Source organism: Triticum aestivum, chromosome 4B (genome assembly GCF_018294505.1).
Source record: "Triticum aestivum cultivar Chinese Spring chromosome 4B, IWGSC CS RefSeq v2.1, whole genome shotgun sequence".
In the NCBI taxonomy this organism is placed as follows: domain Eukaryota; kingdom Viridiplantae; phylum Streptophyta; class Magnoliopsida; order Poales; family Poaceae; genus Triticum; species Triticum aestivum.
Genome location: NC_057804.1, coordinates 70584997 through 70592564, shown reverse-complemented (window position 1 = coordinate 70592564; position 7568 = coordinate 70584997). Strand labels below are relative to the sequence as shown.

At 47.4% G+C, this 7568-nt stretch overlaps 1 pseudogene; it reads left to right on the top strand.

Moving 5' to 3' along the window:
* Positions 1 to 4762: 4762 nt before the first annotated feature.
* Positions 4763 to 6211, top strand: LOC123094453 (protein JINGUBANG-like; annotated as a pseudogene).
* Positions 6212 to 7568: the final 1357 nt, after the last annotated feature.

The following is a 7568-nucleotide window of genomic DNA, read 5'->3' as shown; positions in this document are numbered from 1 at the left end:
TTAGATATACTTTTTCCAGACGGTCTATCTCTGGATATTTCCATGCCAAGTATTTTCTTTGCTGCACCCAAATCCTTTATCTCAAATTCATCACTCAATTGCTTCTTTAGTTCATTAATCTCTGACATACTCTTTGCAGCAATAAGCATATCATCAACATAAAGGAGCAAATAAATAGTTGAACCATTGACAGTTTTCAAATAAACACAACTATCATAATTAGACCTTTTGAAACCTTGAGAGAGCATAAAGGTGTCAAATCTCTTGTACCACTGTCTAGGGGATTGCTTCAATCCATAAAGAGATTTCTTTAACTTACAGACAAGCTTTTCTTTTCCAGAAATAACAAAACCTTCAGGTTGTTCCATATAAATATCCTCTTCTAATTCTCCATGTAAAAATGCAGTTTTAACATCCAATTGTTCAAGCTCAAGATTATGCATGGCAACAATACTGAGTAAAGTGCGAATAGAGCTATGCTTCACAACAGGAGAAAAGACTTCGTTATAGTCAATACCTGGAATCTAGCTATAACCTTTAGCAACTAACCTTGCTTTATATCTTGTCTCATCATTAGGAGAAACACCTTCTTTCCTCTTGAAAACCCACTTGCAACGAATAGGTTTCTTCTCTCTAGGCAATTTTACTAAATCCCAAGTGCCATTCTTTTCAAGTGATTCCATCTCATCATGCATAGCGGTCATCCACTTATTATTATCACCAGAAATAATAGCCTCAGAATATGAAGAAGGCTCAGCATTACCTTTAATTTCTTCTACAACAGATAAAGCAAAAAAACAATATTGCACTCTTCAATTAACCTGTCAGGTTTATTAATACCCCGTCTAACTCTGTCACGTGCGAGATTCCAACTGGGTGGAACAATATGTTGATTTGGAGTAGGAGTGACATGTTCATCATCAACGACGGGTTAATCATGTGCATCAACATTTTCATTACCAGATGTATCACCTGAATCAATAACATGCTCCACCTGAACAGTAGGCTCCTGAACAATAGGCTGTTGTTCACTCTCAACGGGAACATTAGTAGATGAAACATCATGTAACATAGTAGATTCATTAAAGATAACATTAATGCTAATAACAACCTTCTGGGTTTCAGGATTCCACAATTTAAAACCTTTAACACCAGACTTATAACCAAGAAAGATGCACTTAACAGCCTTAGGCTCCAACTTTCCATTATCAACATGAGCATAAGCAGCGCAGCCAAAAAATCTCAACTGTGAATAATCAGCAGGTGAACCAGACCATACCTCAATTGGAGTTTTCTTATTAAGAGCAATAGATGGTGAACGGTTAATAAGATAACAAGCAATGGAAGCGGCCTCAGCCCAAAAACGCCTATGCAAACCTGCATTGGACAACATGTAACGGGCTCTGGAAATAATGGTCCTGTTCATACGCTCAGCAACACCGTTTTGTTGAGGAGTATAAGGAACGGTGTAATGTCTGACAATGCCTTCAGACTTGCAATAGTTCTTAAATTGCTTAGAACAGAATTCCATATCATTATCAGTGCGAAGTATCTTTACCTTCCTTTCAGTTTGCCTCTCAATCATAATCTTCCACTCCTTAAATGCTGAGAATGCTTCATATTTATGCTTCAAGAAATAAGGCCAAACTTTTCTCGAATAATTATCAATAATAGTCAGCATGTAACTTGCACCACCTAGTGACTTCTTGCGAGATGGCCCCCATAAATCAGAATGAACATAATCAAGAATACCTTCAGTTGTATGGGTTGAAGTATTGAACTTCACCCTCTTGTGCTTACCGAAGATACAATGCTCACAAAATTTCAATTTACCAGGTTCATATCCATCAAGAAGACCTCTCTTATTTAACTCTGCTAAACCAAGTTCACTCATATGTCCAAGACGCATATGCCAAAGGTTAGCAGCATCACAATCAGAATTGTTTGAAATAACTGGGGTAGCGTTACCTGAAACGGTAGAACCTCGAAGGTAATAAAGACCATTGGTCGAACTCAAATCACCTTTCATCACAATAAGGGAACCTTTGGTGACTTTCAAAACATTATCTCCACCTGAATACTTGTATCCCTTTGCATCAAGGGCACTCATAGAAATAAGATTTCTCTTCATCTTCGTAATATACCGAACATCTGTCAAAGTTCTGATTATGCCATCAAACATCTTGATTCAAATAGAACCTATGCCTTCAATCTTGCATGGTGAATTATCAAAACCCAAAACGGGACCAGCAGAAGTAGTGGAAGCAAAAGTATTAAACCAATCTCTATGTGGACACATATGAAAAGTGCATGTAGTATCAAGTACCCACTCATCATTGGTCTCAGCACATACAGCAATAACGATAAGAGCATCATCGGAACTATCATCACGAGCAATGTTAGCAGAATTTTCACCTTGTTTGTTACATTTCCTCTTTTCTTTATTCTGCAACTTGAAACACTCTGAGATGTCATGCCCGTCTCTCTTGCAATGTCTGCAATACTTCTTGTCTCTGGATTGCGACCGGCCCCTGTAGCCATTTTTACTTTTGCCTCTGTTTCCACTTTTGGAGTTCTTCTCCTTTGTCCTGCCATGAACAGATAATCCCTCGGCTTGGGATGAACTCGAACCATCATGAGGCACCATTAATTTCATCTTCTCCTTGGAGTTCAAAGCTTCATAAACTTCATTAAGTGTGAGAGTATCATGACTGTATAATATGGTGTCTCTAAAATTGGTATAAGAACTTGACAGTGAACAAAATAACATTAAAGCAGTATCTTCCTCTTCATACTTGACCTCCATTGCAGCTAGATCAGATATGATCTCTTTGAATTCTGAAATATGATTCAAAACATTACCTCCCTCGGGTAACCTGTGCAGGAATAATTTTTGCTTCAGATGCATCTTGCTGGTGAGATCTTTAGTCATACAAATCCCTTCCAGCTTTAACCATAGAGCGGCGGCAGTTTTCTCGCTCAAAACTTCTTGCAAAATATTATTATGCAAATGGAGTTGAATTTGTGACAAAGCCTTACAATCAATTCTTTTCTCCTCATCAGTCCAGTCCTGAATTCTGTTCTTCCCAAAACTATCCAGTGCTTCATCATAGTCGGACTGTGCCAACAGCGCCCGCATCTTGACTTGCCATAGGGTAAACCTTGTGTCACGGTCCGGCAGCGGAAGATCGTACTTCATGGATGCCATGAGTAGATTAAATCTGTGCACAAAATAGTACAAGTCGGTAGAAAAATTCTTGATAGAATTTAGTATGCGTAGCAAAAAACTAGAAACAATAGCACCTGGTAGTAGTACTGGACAATGAACGAAGTAGAAAAACCAAACTGTAGCAATTGATGATCTAGTACTCAATTAGTACTTCCTCCGTCACAGTTTATAAGGCGCACATAAAAAATCTCTGGGATCAAGGTGATCCACGATTGGTTCCAGTTTTCTTTCATTTCGACTGAAAAATAGATGCGTAAGTTAAACCACAACGCCTAATTAGGTGAGAAATCAATGCACGGTAAACCATCCGGCCAGTAAACGAGCCGTCCGCATGGGACGAGACTTGCCTGCTCCTCCCGTGTGTGCCTATCCATGCTCCCGTGTACGTGGCTTGATTTGATTGGAACAAAATAAGGCGCGGCCCCACCCCCTTAAAATCAGGGGGAGATGATTAGATTAGAAAGACAAAAGAAAAAAAAGACAGCCGTAGGATAAAGTGGGAATACGGATGGAAGCATGAAGAAGGAGCAGGCAAGCCGGATCCGTCCGCATGCATGTAGTGGCGAAGACCAATTTCCACCCATGTACACATCCAGCGTTCCCACTATGCATGCAGCCTAATACGCCTGCCTAGTACTACTAGTCCAATTAACTACTCTAAGTAGTAAATTCCAATGCGCCACATATTTTGGAAATGCATGTAAACGGAAGTGTGCCTTATAAACTGTGACGGAGGGAGTACTAGCCTTCGTAAAGTACTAGTGCAAGTACTACTGGATTTGATTAGTCTTCACGTGAACTCTAGCAGCAAACAGTACGTAGCCGATGTGCACCACTAGTACTTGACGCGATCTGCCTTGGGACTTGGTGCGAGCAGCAGCAACTCTCTTGCGCGGCTGTCGTGGACGGGAAACAGCAACAACGACTCGGCCGCTCGATGGATCGCCTGTTGGCTGTTGGTCTCCGCAACGCGTTGACTTTACGGCAGCGTACAACGGCTTTGTAGGGCGGCTCAGCAGCGGAAGTCAAACTCCTGTCGGTCTCGGCGAAATCGATCCGGCTTCGGATCGCCTCAGAAGTGTGCGGCAGCGCGCACAGCCGAAACCCTAACTCTCTCGTCTCTAATCTTGTATATGTAACTTGGCTCTGTATATCACTTGTTAGATAATAACGAGAAATAAACGAGACAGAGAGACACGAATTTTTATGTGAAAATCCTTGCGGGAGAAAACCACGGATGCACGAAGACGCAATCACTATGATGGAGCAGTATTACAAGTACGAGACGATAGACCGTCTGAGGTGCGACTACATGGGGTATATAAGAGGGCAATACATGAGAGTCCTTGGAGGACAAGTAAACGAGTTGTACTCGTACGCGTCGACGTCAACGCAAAGGCCCACACCATTTGTACTACGTCTAGTCTAACATGATACTAGAATTTAGATCATAATTTAACAAAAAGACCCCGCCGCGCAGCTAGAGTAAACCCATCGGTCAATCGTTTGCTGTGTGAATTGCGGCATTGATCCATGGGTAACCACCAAAAGCTCCTCAACTTCCTCCGGCCGGACCCTGCCGCGGTGGCCGCATGCTCGCCGAGGTCCTTCTCCTCCTCCTCTGCCTCCGTGTCAGACGATGACGGGTACAACTGCTCGTCCTACCCGACGACGGATGGGGACGCCTCGCCATCGCGCTACGGCGGCTCCTCGACCCCGCCCACGCCCAAGTCGTCATGGGCGCACCTCCCGGGCCTCGGCGCCGGGGGTGCCGTTACGGAACCTGGGGCCACAGGCCTCATCGCGTCGCTGGTCAAGGAGGACGGCCACGTCTACTCGTTGGCGGCGACCGGGGACGTTCTTTACACCGGAACCGACTCCCAGAACGTGCACGTGTGGCGAGACCAGCGCGAGCTCGCCGTGTTCAGGACCGCCAGCGGCCTCGTCAAGGCCATCGTTGTCGCGGACGACGGCCGCATCTTCACCTGCCACCAGGACGGCAAGGTGCGCGTGTGGCGCGCTGACGCGGACAATCCCGCCGTGCACCGCTAGGTGGGCTTGCTCCCGAAGCTCAAGGACTACCTCAAGAGCGCCGTCAACCCCACCAGCTACGTCGAGACGCAGCGCAAGGGGCGCCAACGCGCGGTGTGGCTTCGGCACTCCGACGCCGTGTCCTCCCTCAGCCTCGACGAGAGCGCTGTTCTGCTCTACTCGGCCTCGTGGGACAGGACCTTCAAGGTGTGGCGCATGTCGGACTCCAAGTGCCTCGAGTCCGTCAGCGCGCACGACGACGCCGTCAACACCGTGGCCGCCGCCGGGTTCGACATCGTCGTGTTCACCGGGTCGGCCGACGGCACCGTCAAGGTGTGGCGGCGGGAGATGGTCGCGAAGGGCGGCGCGACGGAGCATGTCCTGGAGAAGGTGCTCAGGAAGGGCGAGAGCACGGTCACCGCGATCGCGGTGTCAGCCGAGGACCGCGTCGTGTATGTGGGCTCGTCGAACGGGCTGGTCACCTAATGGTACTGGGTCGACTGCGAGGTGAGATACGACGGCGTGCTAAAGTGCCACAAGATGGCGGTGATGTGCCTGGCGGTGGTCGGCCACGTCGTCGCGAGCGGCTCGGCCGATAGGACCCTCTGCGTCTCGCGTTGTGACGGGGCAGAGCACGTCTGTCTGAGCGTGCTGGCCAGACAGACTGGACCCGTGAAGTGCGTCGCCATGGACGAGGAGGCGGCCGCCGGTTCGGGCGGGGAACGGCGGTTCGTGGTGTACAGCGGGAGCCTCGACGGGTCGGTCAAGGTCTGGCGCTTGTCGGACACACAAGCACCACAAGGCGCGCCGGCGCCGGTGACCGAGCGCACAGCAGCAGCAACGTCGCAGCCATCATAGGCGTGGAGAGGCCGACAGGACCCGGCACCGTACGCGGTGGCGTGGGTGCCGTACCAGACGACGGCGAAGCCGAAGCGCGTGGTAGCGGCGTGAGGGCGAAGCAATCGTGCTCGTACGTGCGCACATGGAAGGGAATAATGTGGTGGCCACACGTGTACTCGAGCAGATCGTACTAGAGAGTGTACATATAGGTAGAACCAGTACGAGTTGTGCATGTATTTTGAGGTGGGAAATCAGATTGTGTGGCGATGGGTTGACAGTGAGAGGTCACGGGCCACGTCAAATTCGGTTGACAGAAGAGGGAAACAAGCTTGGGTTTCAGAGACCCAGAAGATGTGTGCTGCGAAAAGATAGGGTGGCTTGGGTTTCAAAGATCCATAAGCTTTCAACCAAGCACTCTTGGCGAAACAAGCTTGGCGGGTCCTTCAGGTGCCCTGTTCTTTGTATGCCAGGGTCCTCAAGGCTCGATATTTCAGCGAGGGTGGGATCATTAATCCAACTTGCCCAACTGAAGGATCGTATACATTCCGTAACATCTTATATGGCCATGATTTGCTGCGAGCAGGACTGGTCTAGCGAATTGGGGATGGTACGAAAATTAATATCCGTCGTGATCGGTGGATTCCCCGGAGTGGCAGTTTGTCACCACTAGGTGCGGACTTTGTCCCGGGGGTGACTAAAGTGCAGCATCTTCTTGATCGGTCTGGTTTGAGGTGGGACGAGTACAAAGTTGAGGCGATGTTCTCTAAAGATGATGTGAAGGACATTTTGCAGATTGCAGATGGCGGGCCTAGTGTAGATGACTTTCAGGTGTGGAATTACACAAGGAGTCGTCAGTTCACTGTCAGGTCCGCCTATCATCTGTGCATGACGATGTAAAAGATCAAGACTGGTAGGGTGGGGTCCACATCTTCGGTCTCTAACCATAAGAGCTGGCTGGCTCTTTGGGACACACCAGCACCGGGGAAAGTCAAGATTCACATGTGGAGACTTCTTAAGAATGGCTTGGCTGTTGGACATGAACTTCAGAGACGAATGATTAAACCTGGAGTATTCTGTATTGATGTGGAGGAGTTCATGGAGATTCTGGCGTGCAAAAGGGCTATCCAGGTCGCTGCTGAAATCAATGTCGAGAAGCTTCACCTGGAGCTGGACTGTGCTAAGGTGGTGGCGGCAATCAACAACGATGAAAGGGATCTCTCAGCTATTTGCCCTTTTGTCTAGGAAGGTAAAAGGATGCTTCATCCTTTCATGGAAGTAAAGGTGTTGTGGAATGGTTGTGATGCCAATAGAGTCGTTGATAAGTTAGCTAAAATTGGTTTAGGTGATAGTTTATGTCACTACAAGAAATATGTCAACTAGTGACCTTCTGTTAGTGACCCTGGAAGAATTGGTCATAGATCTATGACCATTTCAGACCAATTGGTCAAAAGCTGTTCGGGGGGCTCCA